Source organism: Bubalus bubalis, chromosome 19 (genome assembly GCF_019923935.1).
Source record: "Bubalus bubalis isolate 160015118507 breed Murrah chromosome 19, NDDB_SH_1, whole genome shotgun sequence".
NCBI lineage: Eukaryota > Metazoa > Chordata > Mammalia > Artiodactyla > Bovidae > Bubalus > Bubalus bubalis.
The window spans coordinates 13,419,065-13,441,378 of NC_059175.1; the positions used below are offsets into that span (position 1 = coordinate 13,419,065).

The following is a 22,314-nucleotide window of genomic DNA, read 5'->3' on the forward strand; positions in this document are numbered from 1 at the left end:
TAAATCAGTGAATATAACAGGTAATCATGAATAGATAAATGTAAATAAATAAATTAAAAATCTGATGAGGAACAAAATATTTACATAGTTTCAATACTCAGTCCCAAAATATTTAATAATTACAAATGAAGAAGGAGTACCTTGACATAGATGTCTAGCAGTTACAATCTTAGTTACATAACCAATTCCTATCAGTAATGGGACAACTGAAATTGCTTGCCACCTAATAAGATACAAGAATCCAAAATCACTTCCATGATAATCCTGCCATGAAACTCTAATCAAAATCTAATTAAATGTCAGAAAAAATGCAAATTAAGGTTTATTTTTAAAAAAGATCTATAATCTTTAAAGTATCAAATCCCCTGAAAGTAAAAATTAAAATTGTTCCAGATTAAAGAAGACTAAAGAATATAACTAAATGTAATGTATGATTACATTATATGTATGTATGGTTCTAAACTGGATACTTTTAATCTAAAAGACATTAGAGTGACTTGTCAAATTGAGATGTTAGTAATGGATTAACTTCCTAATTTTGATAGTTATGATGTTATTATGTAGGAGAATGCCCTTATTTGTAGGAAATAAGCATTAAAGTATTTAGAGGTGATGAGGCATCAGGTTGACAGGAACAAAAAAGTTATTTGCACTATGCTTCCAACTTTTCTGTGTATCTGTCATTGTTCCAAATTTTAAAATATGAAAAAAATTACCAAAAAAATCCCTGGATAGGAGGGTGGTTGGGGGAGAATGGAAACATGTACACGTATGGCTAAGTCTCTTCCCTGTTCACCTAAACTACAACCAAACTGTTTATCAGCTGTACTCCAACATAAAATAAAAAGTTTCAAGTCTGGAGGAAAAAAAGAAAGAAAATGCTTTCCAAGAGTCTGCCAATTCCCAAAGCATGGACAGCAATAAACAAACTTATTTCTCACTGACAAAAATATGTTGACTGCAATGGTTCCTATTTTGATTAATAAAGATGTGTTTAAAATTTTTTAAAAGCTTAAAATTATCTATCAGTTCAGTCGCTCAGTTCTGACTCTTTGTGACCCCATGAATTGCAGCACGCCAGGCCTCCCTGTCCATCACCAACTCCCGGAGTTCACTCAAACTCAAGTCCATCGAGTCGGTGATGCCATCCAGCCATCTCATCCTCTGTCGTCCCCTTCTCCTCCTGCCCCCAATCCCTCCCAGCATCAGGGTCTTTTCCAATGAGTCAACTCTTCGCATGAGATGGCCAAAGTATTGGAGTTGCAGCTTTAGCATCAGTCCTTCCAATGAACACCCAGGACTGATCACCTTTAGGATGGACTGGCTGGATCTCCTTGCAGTCCAAGGGACTCTCAAGAGTCTTCTCCAACACCACAGTTCAAAAGCATCAATTCTTCGGCACTCAGCTTTCTTCACAGTCCAACTCTCACATCTATACATGGCCACTAGAAAAACCATAGCCTTGACTAGATGCACCTTTGTTGGCAAAGTAAAAACCTAAGAGCGGTACATCTTCAGAAAAGAACAGAAAGGAATTTGCACAAAAGAAAAAGTGGATTGGGACATGGAGTTGGTGGGAGGGTAGGGTAGACAACAAGCACATTTGAAGAACCAGATACACAAAACAAGCATAAAGTGGGATCTCCAAAAAGGGTAAGTTTTTCTTAGCAAGAAGAATTGGGAGAAGTGTGTCCTGGGCAGTGAGCCAGGTAATAAAACCATAGTAGAACAGCTGCATGGCTAAGGCCTCCAGCCATGGAGCTCTCTCTATACTGTGGGAGATACGACACTTGGACAGTTTAACTGTGAAAATAGGGGAATATTATTTCCCAAGGGACAGGAAATATGTGTAAGAGGACAAGCTACCCTAAGGAGAAACCCATTAGCTAACCAGACCAAAGACAGAAGAACAGGGACTCATTTGGCCTGGGGAAATACTTAAATGACCAATACGGTATAGTCTGCACCGTAAGTAATATAAAACTTCGAAAAATCTAACATCTGAGGAAAAACCAGAAGCATGATATAAATTCCAAGCACAATAGGAACAAACTTCCTGTATTTTTAATAGAGCAAAAACAAGATAATGTAAAAGTACTATACTTCTTGACTGGGTTCAATCCCTGGGTCAGGAAGATCCCCTGGCGGAGGAAACGGCAACCCACTCTAGTACTCTTGCCTGGAAAATTCCAAGGACAGAGGAGCCTTGCAGGCTATAGTCCATGGGGTCACCAAGAGACCGACACAAAGAGACTGGCACGCGCGCGCGCGCGCGCACACACACACACACACACACACACAATATACGTAGCAGAGATTCAAATACATGTCGACCAAAAATAACACTAAAAAATAAAAATCAATTCCTATAAAAAAAAAAAAGGCAAGAGTTCTTAGAAACTCTACTTTTCTTCCCCAAAAGTAATGTAATAATTAAAAAGAACTGAAGACCAAATTAATGAATTAAACAATCACGCCAGAGGATTCTCCCAGAATGGGGGGATGGGGAAACATCAAATAACAAGAGCTCTACAGTCCCAACATCCACCTAAGTTCTCAAAAGTGTGAGCAATGAGCCAGGGAAGTCCTGAGACACTTTCAAGGAATTTTCAAGGTCTAAACTATTTCATCCTAATATTATAACATCATTTACCCTTTCCCACTATATTAACGCAATGGTAGGTAAAATCTCTAGTATCTTAGCACAAAGGCAGTGAAATTAAGCTAGACTAGCAGCATTATATACTCACAGATTTCTTTTCAAACACTTAAGGATATCTTTAATGAAGCAGTAAAAAAATAACTTTTTCAGCATGGATCAAATTTGGACCATCAGCAGTAAAAGCATGGAGTCCTAACCACTGGACTGCCACAGAATTTCCCCTCCAATAAAATAATAATTTTATTAATTCTCAACTCTTCAATATATGTCTTCTTCATATTCTGTAGAGAATTGGCAATCTTGAGGAAAAGGACTTAGACTTATAAAGTAAACTAGCCTTTTTTTTTTTTTTTTTTTTTAATGGAACAACATTTTGACCTTAAAGAGAATGAGAAACTATGGTTATACAGATTTAGGAATTTGGCAGACATTTTCTCAAAAATAAACCAAGTAAGCCTGTAACTTCAAGGGGAAAACACTGACAGTATTTGTTACCAATGATGAGTATTTGAGCTTCCAAGTGAAAATTCAGAATTCTGGAAAACTTTTTATCTGCCACCCTGAGCTTGACAGCTTCATATTAATGAGATCACTTGTGACATTAACAAGTTTTCTGATTTTATTACTGCAAAATGAAATGTGTCAACTTTTGGGGAAAAATGTACTAACTCAACGAACCAATATTTCCCAAACAACCAATACATGGTGTTACAAAATCGTAAACAGGCAAAAGATTCATTCTAAGTGCAAGCTACACCATGGACTTTCAGGAAACAAGAAATGGAAATTCATTAATATGATTTCAGATTCAACACTGCAGGTTGAACCAACTACCACTTGCCAAGTTTTGGCTAAAATCGCTCTCCCTTTTCCAACCATATGTCTGTATGATACTGGATTTTCTTCATATACTTCAACCAAAACGGTATACTACAAGATTGAATGCTGAAGCAGATACGAGAATCAAAGTGTTTTCTATTCAACCAGACACAAGAGCCTTACAAATACATATAATAATGCCACTATTTGTTTTGGGAAACAGTTATATTTTTGTTAAAAGTGTTACACTAACACACAATGGTTTATTTAATTAATTTGTTAAACTCTGTAATACAGGAAATAAAATAAATATAACCCATGTAAACTAAACCTCTGTGGGGTTCTCGGCAAATTTTAAGAGTAAAGGAATCCTAAGAATAAAAAGTTTGAGAACAGCTGCTTTAGGGCTAATTACTATTACTTGTAATTTTACTATGCTATAATTGAGTGAATCCTCCCAACGACAAATAAAATGTATATAGCACTCTTCCCTAAAGCAAGCTGAGATTATTTAAATTTTTTATTTTTATACAATTTTTAAAAGTTACTTCCCATTTAGTTACTACAAAACATGGGCTATATTCCTTGCAATGTGAGACTACTCTGTTTTCTAAGTTAGTCTTTTTTCCACTTTTCTATTCTCTCATTGTAGCATAGTCCCTAGCTTCATGATGTTGTCAATGTGCTTTCTCACCTCTTCTAGTACATGAAAGGCAAGAAACAGCTCAGTATAATCAAAAACAAATGTGCTGTGAATAAGGATGCCCCTAGGAATGAAGCCCCCAGATTTTATTACATCTATTTTGATTACTTAAATATCTTTGTTATTTTCAATTTTTTATACCACATTCTACAAGTAAATAATCTCCAGATAAGTAGAATCTTCTTTTATTAACTTAATTTTTAGATATTCTTTTCTATTCTTTTCTATTTCTATACACTGTCGATTATAAAGCCTGGCATGGCCTTCATCCAATGGTACCTGGAAAAATTTGAAGTGAGAAGAATAAAATAAGTGACAGAATTTCATGCTATTTCATAACAAGATAAAAGAAGGCAATTTCAAAAATTTAGACACTGACAAATAAGACACCTAATCTGAGAAGAAGTAAAGGAATAGAGAAGGGAGATACAGAAGAATAAGCTTTAGTGCTGTAAGAGGCCAAAAGCATAATACAGCAAGAAGGTAAAGGGGGTTCCTTAACATAAGAATACATAGTAACACGATATTATCTTAACAGAGGTTATTTTAGGGATATTGAAGAGAAAAAAGAAATGAGGAAACAAAGTAAAATTAAAACAAAATATACTGAGGAGTATTAGGTTAAATATTGGCATGTAAATTGAGTGGGAATGAAAAGGGATGTTGAAAGTTCAGTGGAACTGACCAAATGTCTTCTACTCATCTTTTAAACAATTTTTGAAGTAGTCAGCATAAACTGGTAAAGTTCAGAAATGGGAGACGGAGCCAAGTATAATTAAAAAAACAGAAGCTGAACATGGAGTGAATAGGGGAAGTAAATGAAGCTAACTATAAAAATAGGAAGATAAAGGAATTAGAGAAGAATGCTGAGTAAAGCTAGATTTCTCCTTTACAATTAGGAAACAAGACAGAAAAAGTTAAAAGTTAAATCTAATGGGTGTACTACCATTCAAGTGACTACAGGCACAAATAAAAATAATAGGGAGTAAAATCACAGAAAAAGTGGAAAGCAGAAATGCTGAGCTTATTTCCTTAGACAATTCGAAAGTAGGTATTATAGAGCATAATTCACACACAGATTTTTTCGTGGTAAATAGTGTGCATTCAAAAACTGAATAATTTCTTATGAAGAACTAAACACAGGTACAATATATGTTATCAGGAAAGGAAAAGAGAAAGGCTTCTTTAGGAATTTATAACATACGTGTTCCCCACCCCCCCAAAAAAACACAACGTGATAGAGAAATGGATGAGCAAGGGTAAGAGTCAAAATAAAAATGCAGTCAACAAAGTCTGTTTAAAGACAATCTAGATAAGTAGCAATTACAAAAGGAAAAATTACTTTCCTATCCAACATTACTAAAATCTGCATTAGCCCAAATACTTTATAAACACTGCCATAATCTATTTCTAAACCAAAAACAACTTAAATTCTAAACTGTGTCATCTATAAGCTATTATTTAAAATAAATGGCCAAATATGCACCTAATTTTCTGAAATTTTCATGACTGTCTTATAGTAAGGTGTTGTTTATACCAAAAGTCCAATACCAATATCACTAAAATAACTGAATTTTAGAGATTTACCAACAATATATATGAAATATCACTAATTATAGTTACTTTATTAAGAAAAAACATGCAATAAAAAATTTGTTTTCTATATATGAACCTCTGTAAGCTTTTTAGACATGAAAAATTTGTAATAGCTTGTTCTCAAACAACAGGCAGACTTCCTAATATAATATTTGAATCAATTAGTTGGAAAGATTAAGTTTATCACCATGGAAAACTCTTGAGTACCTTCAATAAACAGGCCATTCAGTGTGCATTTTGTACAGACACCTTGGAAGTACTCTAGATTTGCCAATTTAATCCAAGAAAACTCTAAGAATATTAAGAATATCCAAATTTTGAAGCCATTTTAAAATATTTTAATTATCATTTTTTTAATCTTTTTAAACCACGGTCACATTTTAAACAAGATTTTGAAAAATAGTTTGATAATACATTAAAACCTAAAATTCCTTTAAGTTAATTCAATACCAAACTAAGTCTGCATTTAAACATACTATTGCTCCTCCCCCAAGGGAAAAAGAAAATTCAAGAACTGTATCTAAAAACAGGGATTTAAGTAGGTATTTTCCAGGGCTATAATTCTTTCTATAAGTAAAATGTACTAATGCAGAGAAACATTTTTGCAAAGTGATAGCTCTCTATAAAAGACTTGCTCTATTAAGGCTTTGTTGCTCTGAAGCCAAGTATAAACCATATAAGGAGACTGAAGTTCAATGCCATTTATTTTGTTCCCCTCTTTCAGATGCCCAAGAATAACCTCTTTCGTTGCCTAATGATATGTTCCAAAATCATAAAGTCGATCAGTTAACTACTTTAAATTTCCTGATAAAGTTACTTTGACTTAACAGGAATTACCTGATGGTTCACAAATCTTAGCAACAATTTAAAAAAATTTTAAAGGCGTTCTAGAGATTAAGCTTTAGGGAAAAATTCAAAACAGAGGTGAAAGATTCCCATTTTGAAATGTATTTGTGAAATAATTTGATTCAGTCCTTTATGACCTAACTTTTCTCTCCTTTGAACTAAAGAAAGCCAACTATTCTTTCTTGAGGTAGCATGGGCAATTAAACATCCGTTTATATTTAAGATATGCCTACCAACCAAATACCATACTTATTTAATATTTATTCAAAAGCATAGTATAATCTTTCACCTCCCTTTACCACAAAAGTACAAACGGAAAAAAACCAACCTTAAAAAGACACATTAAAACACCACTGAAGAAACCGTTTTGTGTTTGCTGCGACCAAAACTGGTTTGATCTATAAAGACTACCGATTGGTTCAGAAGTGTTTGTATTTATGACTGGTGGAATGTCTCCCATGCTTCAATAACCCCTGCCCCCACCATAGATACTCATCAGCTCTTAGGCGGCCAAAACATTCGGGCCAACACAAAAATGTAAATACTGTACTATTCCAAAAGCACAGATGTTTATCATAATCACTGTGATGCCCATGAAAATTGTTGTAAGCGTTTTACTTTCCTTCCTCTGTGTCCTCTTTTGAATTGCACCTAAGTCCCAACAAACCAAACTATTTCACAGGTGTTTACGTGTGTTTTTAATTGTAACACTCTTTATCGACAATACTTACTCCCTCCTTTTTCTATTCTCAGTAAGAAGAAAAACCTAGCCGACAGTTGTTTTCAATTAATTAACCAAACAAATATTATCAAGTTCTAAATGTCTGAAAGGAACAAGTTATTGAAGAAATCTATTTATTACCCACCTAGAAAAACGACTAAGAATGGCAAAGGTTTCTGTTTCATAAAACTCAATGAAATATATCCATAAAGACTGCTACTAAAAACAAATCTATATAGATACAATTAAACGCAAAGGCCAAGTAATCGGTAACAGTATAAACAAATGTGGCAGCCATCTCAGCAGCAGCAAATCGCTCCCTGCAGGGACCTAACTTTCTTCCAAAACAAAAGTTGCCAGGTTCAGCAACTTAATGAATCAGAAATATACACAGTGTATATGTTCCAGGAATCTAAGACTTCTGGACCTTGTGCCAAACAAAGGCACTCTTCTTCGGATTGCTTAAAACTTTTCGTCCCACCTCATTCTTACAACCTCTTATAAAATAACCAAAGAGGGAGTAACATCTTACTATTCAGCACCTAAAACACTATCCCGTTCGACATCAGAAAAGGAGAATTTAGGGGAACTTGAGAAAAAACCGAAAAACACTAAAGTTTCCTCTCTTTTCTGGCCCGGGAGCTTTGTGGCTCGTAGACACTTCTCGTGAAATTTACCTTTCGGTCGGGCAGTGTCTCAAGGCAGCTTTTTCAAGGCTTCGCCTGACATGATTTCCTTCCCTTCATTAGTCACTTCGGATCCAGCCCAATTTCTCTCCGGTGAGAGCGGATGTGGAGTGGCCTCCCGCAGTAGGAAGAGTAGGTGGCTTTGGTGGGGGCTGGGACGCGCGGGCTGGTTTCCCGGTCTCGAGTTTTGCAGGAGTTTCCCAGCCCCAACTAGGATCCCCGCCGAGAAAAAAACTTTTCACTCGTGACACCGCCCGGAATTACCGTGCGAAACTCACTTCCTGCCTTGGCGAACAGAAGGATCCAGCTCGGTCCAGGGGAACCCGGAAAACCAGCTCCACGCGCGCCGGGGAGGGCGAGGGGAGGGGGCGTGCGCCCCGAGCCTGGGACTCCGGGCGACCCGCGCGCCCCGATACCGGACGGCGGCCGAACCCGGCCGGCGGGGGCGAAGACGTCGCCGCGGCGCTGGGAGAGCCGCGGTCGCGCTAGGCCGCCACCTCCTCCTTGCCGCCGCCCCCGGAGCCGGGCGGCGGGGTTATTGTCTCGATAGAGCCTGCCGCGCCCTTCGCCTGCGCCGCCGCCGCCGCCGCCGCGGCCGCCCCGAGCCGGAGCCGAGGGGCCGGGCTGGCTCGATGGCGGCCCCCTCCCCGGGCCGTCCGTCGGGCTGTCCGTCCTTCCGTCCGTCCCTCCCCGCCTTCCCTCCTCGCCCTCGAGCCCTCTTCTCCTCCTCCTCCCGTTTTCCCGCCGCCGTCCCCTCGCGCCCCTCCTCGTTCTTCTTCCCAGGCGGCGGTGGCTCCCCCGGGAAGTGCAAAGGCTGAGGGCAGGCGGCGGCTTCGTCTCCTCAGGAGCTCGCGGGGCCGCGGCAGGGGCCGAGGCTGCGTCCCGCGCCGCCGCGCCACATTCACTCGAGCGAGAGACTGCGAGGGGCGGGGAGGGGAGGGAGGGAGCGGAGAGAAAGGAGGAGGAAGGGGGCTGGGGCGCCGGGGAGTCACTGCCTCACAGGCCGCGGCGGCAACAGCGCCACCGCCCCGGCGGCGAGGGGGGAAGAGCAGCGCGCGGCGGCGGCTCCGCGGCGGGGGCGGGGCGGCCTCCCGCGGGCTTCGCCCCAACCGCCAACAGCCGGGCTGAAGGCCGGCGCGAGCCAGTCACCGCGCGCGGGGGCGGTGCGGGCCGACGTCGGCGGCGGGGGGCGGGGGGCCGGGGACCGGGGGGCGGGGCTGGTGGCGGCCGGGGGTTCGCTGGTGAGGCCCGCTGCAGCCCAGGCCCCAGAGGCCTGCCTGCAGCTCCCCGGCTCCTCAAGGTGGGGGACTCCGACTAAGTGGAGCCCGGCTTGCCCGGTGCCCAGCTTGGGAGACCGAGAGTCTCCAGGCCTCCGCCACCCCGGCCGATTGAGTTTCTTTGTACGACAGTGATCGGTTCAAGTCCAACCCCGATTTCAAGGCTGCAGGTATCTCTTTCAACTGCAGCACTCCAACTTCCTCTAATGGCACGCTCGGTTTGCAGGAAACCACAGCGGCAGCTCGGAGAAGCTTCCCACGCCGGCCCTTGCTCCGAGCTTGCTCGCTCAGCAACGCAGCTCCTCCGAGTCTCAGCCTCACATGGGTGGGGAGACAATGCTGGCCCTGGGAGGGGGAAAATGGCCCTCGAAATTGCCTCAAGATAATGCCTTTGTTAGAGGAAATATTGGTTACACTCCGATACGCGACGTAGGCTTCCAACCCTGGAGGTTTCGGTGGTGCAGTCGTTGAATTTCGCTGGCCCTAGTGATTCAGCCTGGCAGCGTTTGCGTTTATTGCGGAGAGAGCTGCTTAGGCATTCTATCAACACATATGGCATAAAACGCCTCAACCATAACATTGCACAGTTTTTGCAGTTACTGCCTTACATATGTTAACAGACAAGACGGCCTTGTTTTACCCCGAGAAGGAACGCAATAGATACGAAACAAACCATTCCCCGCCCCCAGTCTCTGCTGTACTTAACAGCGTACAAGGATAGTAATTAGTCTAACTCTATGTCCCTGAAGTCATTGCTTCAGTTCTTCCTTCTGTGTTCCAGAGATAATTATTTATAACCAACTTTGAATAAAGAGCTGTATGCCCTACAGATGATTTGGGCTTGGATCCAAAGGAAGGAGTTGATGAAGTCCATCAAAGAATTATTTACCAAAGTGAGTTATACTCTAGTGACAAACACTTGAAATAACCCGGGAGACGTTCAAGACATTCTATGAGGGTGGGGAGCTATTAACTACTTCAGGACTGCAAGAATTAACAGACCTAGGGCCCTAGCCTAAGAGCAGAAGTTGAAGGTTCACAGATAGTGCCAAAGTGTTCAGGTTTATTCAGTGCTGAACTGAAGGTAAAAGCATTAAACTGGAAGTTAGGAAGAGAAACGGCAGCCGGGTATACTAGTAATACCAAGCTAATTATCCATTTTGGCCATTGTATAAAAGTTAGCGTATTATATAAGCTAATTTTAATCATCACAGGAAAAATCTCCTACCCCACTTTCAAAAACTGCTTTGAGTTTGCCCAGACTCAGTGGTAGAGCTCTCTCTCCTAAAGCAAGCCAGGATGGAGAGTCTCCCAGATCAGAGCGAGACCGGATGGCTTCTGGGATTCTAGTGTTGCATCTGGTCTGAAATTGGTTCAAGACTCCTTTGAATGTGGCCTCATAGATTCAGGTAGACCTAACTTCCCCTTCCCGATCCCAATCCTCAACCTAAATAAATAGGACCAGACCAGTCTGTGGGCTAGAACCTGCCCTGTCCCCCTAGTCTCTTTTTTTTTTTTTTTAACCTTAGAGACCTACTGGTTCCAATAGGTTCCAATCTGGACCTATCTGGGTGATTACTATGAGGCTTAGAAAAGTACCTATAACCCAAAACCCCTCCTCCAATTCACCTGAAGTTTTGCCACTAGAGTTTAATCCCTTTGAGTGGTTTATTTCTCTAGCACAAAGACATAATCCGAGGGAAAGGTAATATTTTAAGCTTTATTAGTCATTTATACCAATTCATCAGATTGTTTCCCCAAAGCAGCTTTTGATGGAAGGGAATATAGAGATAGCATATGCTGATGCTGAGTAGGCAGGAGAGGGAAATGTGGTTTCATTCTTTGGGGCCATCCACAGAGAGTAGAGTGGTAGAGACAATAAAGTGCCCCCCTCCCAACTGATTGTTAAATAAGTCCTACTTACTCATACTGCTAGAATGAGCCCCAAAACACTGGCCTTAACAGAATGGAAGCCAGGATGCACTTATCAATGTCACGCATTTGGGCGGTTCCCTAGCAGTCCAGTAGCTAGGATTTGGCACTTGCACTGCAGGGATCTGAGTTCCATCCCTGGTGGGGGAACTAAGATCCCACAAACCATGTGGTACAGGCAAATTTAAAAAAAAAAAAAAACCTATTTTGACATATTTCTTTAATAGCCCCTTTGCAAAGTTTCTTCAGCAGAAATTCACACAGAAAGGTGAAAAGACAGTCATATGATCAGGGTACTCAATAATCAAAAATAATGATTCATCTTTATTATTCATCAATGACTACTTAGTTCTAACTCATATGAGCAGCACATACAGATAGAGCTAAATCTTCCATTTGTTCTTTTTATACAAGGCATTTCTGTTCTGTGCTATACAGATTAGTTTGTTTTGAAAATCCTACTATAGTTGACCTAAGATGGACTTAACATTTCAATTTATGCTTAAAAGGAGAACTTAAACCCCACTTTAAATAAGAGTGCCTGTGACTCGGTAATAATTAACTGAACTCCAGGACCGCCTTAGAGAGTAAACTAATAAATATTTGTTGATAGTATAGCTCAATCTTCCCCATTGTGATTCTCTAAATAATTCTCTGTGAAAGCAGGAATTCCTTCTTAGGGATTCCTCTTCCCAATGGCTGGGCTCAGGAAAGGTCTATTAGAGATAAGCCACCTATCTGAAGGAGAGCTGTAAGACCTTAAATGTTCCAGGGAATGCACATAGCCTGCATGTGGTGGCGGGGTGGAGGGGTTGGGGGAGATGTGGAGAGCCTACCCACTGTTTTAAAAAGAATTCCCCTGTCATTTCCCCCATGCCTGCCCAGCAGCTGTGCAAAAGCACTGTGGGCACAAAGTTAGCAGAATGTGAGGAAAAGTTTAGGGTGCTCGTTCTTCTTTTCTCCCGTTCTCAACAACTGTAAATAATTGGTTACCTAAAAACCAAAGTTTTTATCATAGCAGTTTCGGGAAAAATTAATTTTTGAGCTAGAATGGTGTTATACTTGGGGGAAAAAAATGTCTAGAAGCTTTAGATGAAGTAGATCAAAATGCATTATAACATGCATTTTTAGTAGGAACTGACTTTCCTATTTTCACTTCCATCTTAGTGCCTAGATAGAGGGGGCAAGAGGTTAAGGTGGCAAGCGTGTGAGAAAGGACTTTGGGCTCAAAAGAGGAAGTACATACAGGAAGCAAAATTAAGAATTTTATAATATACAGGGAATGGAATCATCCCTCCAATAGCATATTTCTTTCTTTCACACCTATTTTCAATAATATTTTATGAATCACAGGGAAGTCTGCCTCAACTTATGAAAAGGTTTTGAAGTATTCCCCTCAATATGTGCTTGATAATTTTTTTCTATCTTATACATTTGGTAGCCTATTTTTTCAGACATCTAAATTTTCAGATGTCTTATGAAATTTTTAAAAGTATGGAGAAAATAAATGGTGCATGGTGATTATTCTTGTGACCTCTGAAACAAGATTGCTTGAATTAGGAATGGCTACTGTATAACCTTGGCCAAGTTACTGAATATCTATAAACATAAGCCTGAGCTCCCTCATCTCTAGAATAGGGACTATAATACTGTCTCATAGACTATTGGAAGGACTATGTAAGACAGTGCTCATAAATTGCTAGGCAGACTCAAACATGTTAGGTGTTATTAGTAGTGCAATTAAAATGCACTGATAATATTTACCATGCTGCCCCCACTTCTAAGGTGGCCATACAGTGTATCATCCAACACAGAACACTTTTGAGAGTGAAAACAGACAATAATAATTACACGGGGACAAGAAATGTAAAACCAGGACTGTTCTGGGCCAACTGAGGCAAATAGTCACCTTAATAATTTCCAACTTTATTACCATATTCTGATACACTTCCCCTCTCAGGTCTTCCCTGATATGAATCACAATCTGTTTCAATTATATCACAATATGCACACTTCTTTCTAAATGCTAACAGTGTTAACAGTGTCAACAAAAGAAAAGATTAAATACTGCTGCTTATTGTCCTCCCATGCAGGCTTTCACTTAGTATTTCCTTTGGGTAATGAAATTGCTGTTCTCCTACTCCTTTAAGGCCACTTATAACTTTACATTTTTTTCTATGCATGTGTGCATGCTGATGCTTCAGTCGTGTCTGACTCTTTGCAACCCCATGGACGGTAGCCTGCCAGGCTCCTCTGTACATCCTCCAGGCAAGAATACTGGAGTGGGTTGCCATTTCCTACTCCAGGGGATCTTTCCCACCCAGGAATCAAAGCTGTGTCTCCTGCTACTCCTACATTGCAGGCAGATTCTTTACCGCTGAGCCACTGGGGAAGCCCTTTTTTTCTATAGTACTTAAAAAAAAAAAAAAAACTGTTTAACATCAAATATGCCAAAAAAAAAAAAAATAGCCAGTACATGGGTATTAAGCATAACTTGAGATGTAGGATAAGGCTAAATGCCCTGCTCTGAAATGCCAACTGTGTTTCATAAAACCTTGTTTTTGTTTGTTTTTCAGTTAAGCAGCAAATTATTCCTATATCAAAGTAAAATATCATCTCTATTTGTTGATGATGACCATATAATCAGAATACTGAATAAATCTCACCTAAATCTAGCTTAATCAGTATTTGGAAAATAATGTATCTCAATTGAATTTTCTATAATAATTCTGAATATACTTTAACTCATACTTTCTTCCTTTGGAAAGAAATTTATTTTCTGGGAATTGACTGCAACTATCCTTCAAAAATGCTCATCTGGATAGCATATTTTTAAATGTTTCTTCTCTGTTTTCCTTGTCCAATCTCTGTTTTTATGCCATTAAATTTATGTCAACCATCAGATCATAGAGTATTCTAGTGCTCTTAGTTTTTAATTACTTTTAATTTTCTTGTTCTTCCATTTTTCCCTTTAAAACAGATGCCACATTTCTCTTCCTTCTATCTTGGGGAACCTCCCTTTGAGGGTTTTTGTTTTCCTATACAAATCTTTATATGGTACATTTTTCATATTTCCTGCTATACCACATACCAAACTACTAATAAAAATGTCATTTCTTTTTAAAAGGTTTGCACTTCTTTACGAAGAAGTAAATATATTGAGAAGAAATAGCCTTCAAATATTTTATAATTTTCAATGTAATTTTTCTTTTTCATTCTTGACATTTTATTTCATTTACCTGATTTCTAGCAACCCTTAGTCATAGACAACTGATATTTCTATTTTGTCTTACTTAATAATGAAACCTAGACTATAGATTCTTTCTTGTCAATATTGTCATCTTTTAGAAAAGTTCTGGCAGAGGCATTAGCATTTACTAGCTGGTGACCTTGGAAAAATCATTTAATCATGTGCAATAGTTCATGATCTATCAAATGGAAAATAAAGCTCTGTCTTATCTACCTCGTAGGGTTACTGTGGGCACCAAATGAGATGATGGACTTGAAAGCATACTATATAAACAAAAGCTATTTTTTTCTCTTACATCAATAGTGCTACATTTCATCGTTATCATCAAATAAAATATCATAAGCCATATTCAGTGTCCATTGACTTAGTAGCTCTATGGTATGCATATTCTAGATTACATATTAAATGCAGTGTCTATTCTCTATAAAAAGTTCACCTGCAATGCAGGAGACACAGGAGATGCAAGTTCAATCCTTCGGTCAGGAAGATCCTCTGGAGAAGGAAACAGCAACCCACTCCAGTGTTCTTGCCTGAAAAATCCCATGGACAGAGGAGCCTGGCAGGCTACAGTACAAAGGGTCACAAAGAGTCAGACATGACTGAGCAGCTAAACACATATTCTCTTTAAAAGTCCATATCCTGTAAGAGCAGGTAGATATAAACTCATCAAATTTTATATAAAAATTTAAGACATTTATTCCAATGCCAAAAATTCAGTTTTAATAGTTTAGACACTGGCTAGATTTTACACTATGAAAATGTCGCTAGGCAAATTAGAAGTGATAGTTTCAGGGAGAATGTTTGGCCTACTTAAAGAAAATAAGCTTTTGAAACTTTAGAATCTAAGAATTTTCAGTAGTGTTTGAATATGCAGGAAGTAGACCTTAGAACTGCACTCATCTCACACACTAATAAAGTAATGCTCAAAATTCTCCAAGCCAGGCTTCAGCAATACGTGAACCGTGAACTTCCAGTTGTTCAAGCTGGTTTTAGAAAAGGCAGAGGAACCAGAGATCAAATTGCCAACATCCGCTGGATCATAGAAAAAGCAAGAGAGTTCCAGAAAAACATCTATTTCTGCTTTATTGACTATGCCAAAGCCTTTGACTGTGTGGATCACAATAAACTGTGGAAAATTCTGAAAGAGATGGGAATACCAGACCACCTGACCTGCCTCTTAAGAAATCTGTATGCAGGTCAGGAGGCAACATTAGAACTGGACATGGAACAACAGACTGGTTCCAAATAGGAAAAGGAGTACGTCAAGAATGTATATTGTCACCCTGCTTATTTAACTTATATGCAGAGTACATCATGAGAAACGCTGGGCTGGAAGAAGCACAAGCTGGAATCAAGATTGCCGGGAGAAATATCAATAACCTCAGATATGCAGATGACACCACCCTTATGGCAGAAAGTGAAGAGGAACTAAAACGCCTCTTGATGAAGGTGAAAGAGGAGAGTGAAACAGTTGGCTTAAAATTCAACATTCAGAAAACGAAGATCATGGCATCCGGTCCCATCACTTCATGGGAAATAGATAGGGAAACAGTGGAAACAGTGTCAGACTTTATTTTTTTGGACTCCAAAATCACTACAGATGGTGACTGCAGCCACAAAATTAAAAGACGCTTACTCCTTGGAAGAAAACTTATGACCAACCTAGATAGCATATTGAAAAGCAGAGACATTACTTTGCAAACAAAGGTCCATCTAGTCAAGGCTATGGTTTTTCCAGTGGTCATGTATGGATGTGAGAGGTGGACTGTGAAGAAGGCTGAGCGCCGAAGAATTGATGCTTTTGAACTGTGGTGTTGGAGAAGACTCTTGAGAGTCCCTTGGACTGCAAGGAGATCCAAACAGTCCATTCTGAAGGAGATCAGCCCCGGGTGTTCTTTGGAAGGAATGATGCTAAAGCTGAAACTCCAGTACTTTGGTCACCTCATGCGAAGAGTTGACTCATTGGAAAAGTCTCTAATGCTGGGAGGGATTGGGGGCAGGAGGAGAAGGGGACGACAGAGGATGAGATGGCTGGATGGCATCACTGACTCAATGGACGTGAGTCTGAGTGAACTCCAGGAGTTGGTGATGGACAGGGAGGCCTGGCATGCTGCGATTCATGGGGTGGCAAAGAGTCGGACACGACTGAGCAACTGAACTGAACTGAACTGAGACCTTAGAAGGCAATGGCACCCCACTCCAGTACTCTTGCCTGGAAAATCCCATGGACGGAGGAGCCTGGTGGGCTACAGTGCATGGGGTCGCTAAGAGTCGGACACGACTTAGCAACTTCACTTTCACTTTTCACTTTCATGTATTGGAGAAGGAAATGGCAACCCACTCCAGTGTTCTTGCCTGGAGAATCCCAGGGACGGGGGAGCCTGGTGGGCTGCCGTCTATGGGGTCCCGCAGAGTCGGACAGGACTGAAGCGACTTAGCAGCAGCAGCAGCAGCAGCAGCAGAACCATAATTAGAGCCCAGTTCTCTTCCTGCCAGGATGTGTTTAGTGTGTATCACTTTGGCAGCACAGAGAAACTGCAACATGAAAAGACACTGTAAACAAAGTTAAAAGACAAATGGCAGTTTGAGAGAAAATATATATAAGAAAGAATAACTAACATCCATTATATGTAAAGAGTTCTTATAATTCTAGAAGAAGGTAACAATCCAATATAGAAGTATTTACAAAATATATAAACCCACCAATACACATACACACAAAATACAAAAAGGAATGAACTTTTGAAACATGTAAGGGCCCTGAAAAGCAGGTGAAGAGAAACTCCAATTAAAAACCAGCATAACTGAAACCCTAGCTAGGTCTTGCTGTTGTTACTGTAGTTGGGGTGATAGTTCATTTTCAGTGAGCAAAAGGAACTCCAGTTTGATGCATCAAAGGGCGCTCCTGTGACCTTGATCTTGAGCCAATCTGCTGCTGCTGCTGCTAAGTCGCTTCAGTCGTGTCCGACTCTGTGCGACCCCATAGACGGCAGCTCACCAGGCTCCCCCATCCCTGGGATTCTCCAGGCAAGAACACTGGAGTGGGTTGCCATTTCCTTCTCCAATGCAGGAAAGTGAAAAGTGAAAGTGAAGTCGCTCAGTCGTGTCTGACTCTTAGGGACCCAATGGACTGCAGCCTACCAGGCTCCTCCGTCCATGGGATTTTCCAGGCAAGAGTACTGGAGTGGGGTGCCATTGCCTTCTCAGATCAGATCAGATCAGATCAGTCGCTCAGTCGTGTCTGACTCTTTGCGACCCCATGAACCGCAGCACGTCAGGCCTCCCTGTCCATCACCAACTCCCAGAGTTCACTCAGACTCACGTCCACCGAGTCATCGATGCCATCCAGCCATCTCATCCTCTGTCATCCCCTTCTCCTCCTGCCCCCAATCCCTCCCAGCATCAGAGACTTTTCCAATGAGTCAACTCTTCGCATGAGGTGGCCAAAGTACTGGAGCTACAGCTTCAGCATCATTCCCTCCAAAGAAATCCCAGGGCTGATCTCCTTCAGAATGGACTGTTTGGATCTCCTTGTAGTCCAAGGGACTCTCAAGAGTCTTCTCCAAAACCACAGTTCAAAAGCATCAATTCTTCGGCGCTCAGCCTTCTTCACAGTCCACCTCTCACATCCATACATGACCACAGGAAAAACCATAGCCTTGACTAAACGAACCTTTGTTGGCCAAGTAATGTCTCTGCTTTTGAATATGCTATCTAGGTTGGTCATAACTTTCCTCCCAAGGAGTAAGCGTCTTTTAATTTCATGGCTGCAGTCACCATCTGTAGTGATTTTGGAGCCCAGAAAAATAAAGTCTGACACTGTTTCCACTGTTTCCCTATCTATTTCCCATGAAGTGGTGGGACCGGATGCCATGATCTTTGTTTTCTGAATGTTGAGCTTTAAGCCAACTTTTTCACTCTCCACTTTCACTTTCATCAAGAGGCTTTTGAGTTCCTCTTCACGTTCTGCCATAAGGGTGGTGTCATCTGCATATCTGAGGTTATTGATATTTCTCCCAGCAATCTTGATTCCAGTTTGTGTTTCTTCCAGTCCAGCGTTTCCCATGGTGTACTCTGCATATAAGTTAAATAAACAGGGTGACAATATACAGCCTTGATGAACTCCTTTTCCTATTTGGAACTAGTCTGTTGTTCCATGTCCAGTTCTAACTGTTGCTTCCTGACCTGCATACAAATTTCTCAAGAGGCAGATCAGGTGGTCTGGTATTCCCATCTCTCAGAATTTCCCGCAGTTTATTGTGATCCACACAGTCAAAGGCTTTGGCATAGTCAATAAAGCAGAAATAGATGTTTTTCTGGAACTCTCTTGCTTTTTCTATGATCCAGCAGATGTTGGCAATTTGATCTCTGGTTCCTCTGCCTTTTCTAAAACCAGCTTGAACATCAGGAAGTTCACAGTTCAGTTGAACGTTTCTATGAAGACCTACAAGACCTTTTAGAACTAACACCCAAAAAAGATGTCCTTTTCATTATAGGGGACTGGAATGCAAAAGTAGGAAGTCAAGAAACACCTCGGGTAACAGGCCAATTTGGCCTTGGAATACGGAATGAAGCAGGGCAAAGACTAATAGAGTTTTACCAAGAAAATGCACTGGTCATAACAAACACCCTCTTCCAACAACACAAGAGAAGACTCTACACATGGACATCACCAGATGGTCAACACCGAAATCAGATTGATTATATTCTTTGCAGCCAAAGATGGAGAAGCTCTATACAGTCAGCAAAAACAAAACCAGGAGCTGACTGTGGCTCAGACCATGAACTCCTTATTGCCAAATTCAGACTTAAATTGAAGAAAGTAGGGAAAACCACTAGACCATTCAGGTATGACCTAAATCAAATCCCTTATGATTATACAATGGAAGTGAGAAATAGATTTAAGGGCCTAGATCTGATAGATAGAGTGCCTGATGAACTATGGAATGAGGTTCGTGACATTGTACAGGAGACAGGGATCAAGACCATTCCCATAGAAAAGAAATGCAAAAAAGCAAAATGGCTGTCTGGGGAGGCCTTGCAAATAGCTGTGAAAAGAAGAGAAGCAAAAAGCAAAGGAGAAAAGGAAATATATAAACATCTGAATGCAGAGTTCCAAAAAATAGCTAGAAGAGATAAGAAAGCCTTCCTCAGCGATCAATGCAAAGAAATAGAGGAAAACAACAGAATGGGAAAGACTAGGGATCTCTTCAAGAAAATCAGAGATACCAAAGGAACATTTCATGCAAAGATGAGCTCAATAAAGGACAGAAATGGTATGGACCTAACAGAAGCAGAAGATATTAAGAAGAGATGGCAAGAATACACAGAAGAACTGTACAAAAAAGATCTTCACGACCCAGATAATCACCATGGTGTGATCACTGACCTAGAGCCCGACATCCTGGAATGTGAAGTCAAGTGGGCCTTAGAAAGCATCACTACGAACAAAGCTAGTGGAGGTGATGGAATTCCGGTTGAACTATTCCAAATCCTGAAAGATGATGCTTGAAAGTGCTGCACTCAACATGCCAGCAAATTTGGAAAACTCAGCCGTGGCCACAGGACTGGAAAAGGTCAGTTTTCATTCCAATCCCAAAGAAAGGCAATTCCAAAGAATGCTCAAACTACTGCACAATTGCACTCATCTCACATGCATGGCACCCCACTCCAGTATGCTTGCTTGGAGAATCCCATGGACAGAAGAGCCTGGTGGGCTACAGTCCATGGGGTCGCTAAGAGTCGGCCACGACTGAGCGACTTCACTTTCACTTTTCACTTTCATGCATTGGAGAAGGAAATGGCAACCTGCTCCAGTGTTCTTGCCTGGAGAATCCCAGGGACGGTGGAGCCTGATGGGCTGCTGTCTATGGGGTCTCACAGAGTCGGACACGACTGAAGCGACTTAGCAGCAGCAGCAGCAGCAGCACATGCTAGTAAAGTAATACTTAAAATTCTCCAAGCCAGGCTTCAGCAATTGCCTTCTAATGACAAGTAAATGGGCATTAAACTCAGTGAAACATGGTTCCAGAAGCTAGACACAATATTTCTGGCATCCCTGTCCATGAATGTGTGCAGAGAAGCCCAGCATCATCACACCAAAAGGGTCAGGCCTCGGCTCACACTTGGAAGCCCCTCTTGCAGCATATTCCCCTAGGCCAGACCACCAGACTTCTGGATATGTATCTGCCACAGTTTGCCAAATTTCAAAGATTGTATACTTTGGAAGCCATGGATTTTAAGATTTTAGTTTCTGCAAATATGGGCCGAACGTGGTGAAAGTGAAGTCGCTCAGTCGTGTCCGACTCCTTGCGACCCCATGGACTGCAGCACACCAGGCTCCTCCGTCCAAGGGATTCTCCAGGCAAGAATACTGGAGTGGGTTGCCATTTCCTTCTCCAAGGGATCTTCCTGACCCAGGGATTGAACTCAGGTCTCCCGCATTGCGGGCAGATGCTTTAACCTCTGAGCCACCAGGGAACATGGTGAGATGGTAGCAAATTGTCCTAGCAAATTGAAAGTGCTGTTTGGGCGAGTGGTAATAAATTAGAAGCTTGGGATTAACAGGCTTCCCAGGTGTTTCAAGTAGTAAAGAATCTGTCTGCAATGCAGGAGACACAGGAGACATGAGCTTGTTCACTGGGTCAGGAAGATTCCCTGGAGGAGGAAATGGCAACCCATTCCAGTATTCTTGCCTGAAATATCCCATGGACAGAGGAGCCTGGTGGACTGCAGTCCATAGGGTTGCAAAGAGCTGGACATGACTGAGCACACACACATACACACACAAACACACGGGATTAACATATACACACCACTATGTATAAAACAGATAATCAACAAGGACCTAATGCAGAGCACAAGGAACTATACTCAATATCTTGTAATAACCTATAATGGAAAAGAATCTGAAAAACGAAAAAGAACATATGTGCATATCCATATCCGAATTACTTTGCTGTTCATCTGAAACTAACACAATATTGTAAGTCAACTATACTTCAATTAAAAAAAAAAATTCAAATGCTGTTTGTGTAGTGAGTTTAAGGCCCTGAAAGAAATTAATCCCCAGTTCCCCTAGGTCCCTGGAATACGGTTCTGTTGGGGCTGGAGAACCCTGTGAAGGATCAAGTGCAAGAATAGCACAGGAGAGAGGAAAGGAACAAAAGGAAGCCTCTCTTCTGCTCTGTAAGGGGGACTCTCAACCATTCACACTTCTTGAACTTGCTTCCTGCCAACAATTATAAAGACAAGTAATAGAGACAAAATGTGGAATCAGGTAGGAGTAATTGAGAAAAAAGTAGGCTTAAAATAATTCCTTAAAAAAGACTGATGCAGGAGCTTCCCTGGTGGCTCAGTGGTAAAGAATCTGCCTGCCAATGCAGGGGACTTGGGTTCCATCCCTGGTCCTGGAAGATCCCACATGCTGCTGAGCAACTAAGCCCATGTACCACAACTCCTGAGCCTGTGTTCTAGAGCCCGGGAGCTGTAACTACTGAGTCCACGTTCGACAAGAGAAACCTTTGCAATGAGAAACCGGCACATTGCAACTAGATGTAGCCCCCGCTCGCCACGACTAAAGAAAAGCTTAAGGTAATGAAGACCCAGCACAGCCATAAATAAATAGATAATTTAAAAAAAAAAGACAAATGCACACCTAAAACTAGGAATACTAGGAATAAGTAAAATATTTTTAAAAGATTGAAATGTTTGTATGAAACAACAGATTAAGGGAGAAGAAAAATGAGAGTTAAAAACCACTAGAAAGAGCAAGTAGAGAAAAAAAATTTTGTTTAAACTCTCCTAAAAGCCAGAAAATCAG

At 41.1% G+C, this 22,314-nt stretch overlaps 1 protein-coding gene across 2 annotated transcripts in view; it reads right to left on the reverse strand.

The window, feature by feature from the left end:
• Positions 1 to 8,519, reverse strand: part of ERBIN (erbb2 interacting protein) — a 132,583-nt gene extending 124,064 nt beyond the window's left edge. For both annotated transcript variants that reach the window (XM_025270455.3, XR_006546617.2), the window contains exon 1: positions 8,025 to 8,519. The gene's annotated coding sequence lies outside the window, so the exon portion shown is untranslated. The remainder of the gene's footprint in view (positions 1 to 8,024) is intronic.
• Between the last annotated feature and the right edge of the window lie 13,795 nt (positions 8,520 to 22,314).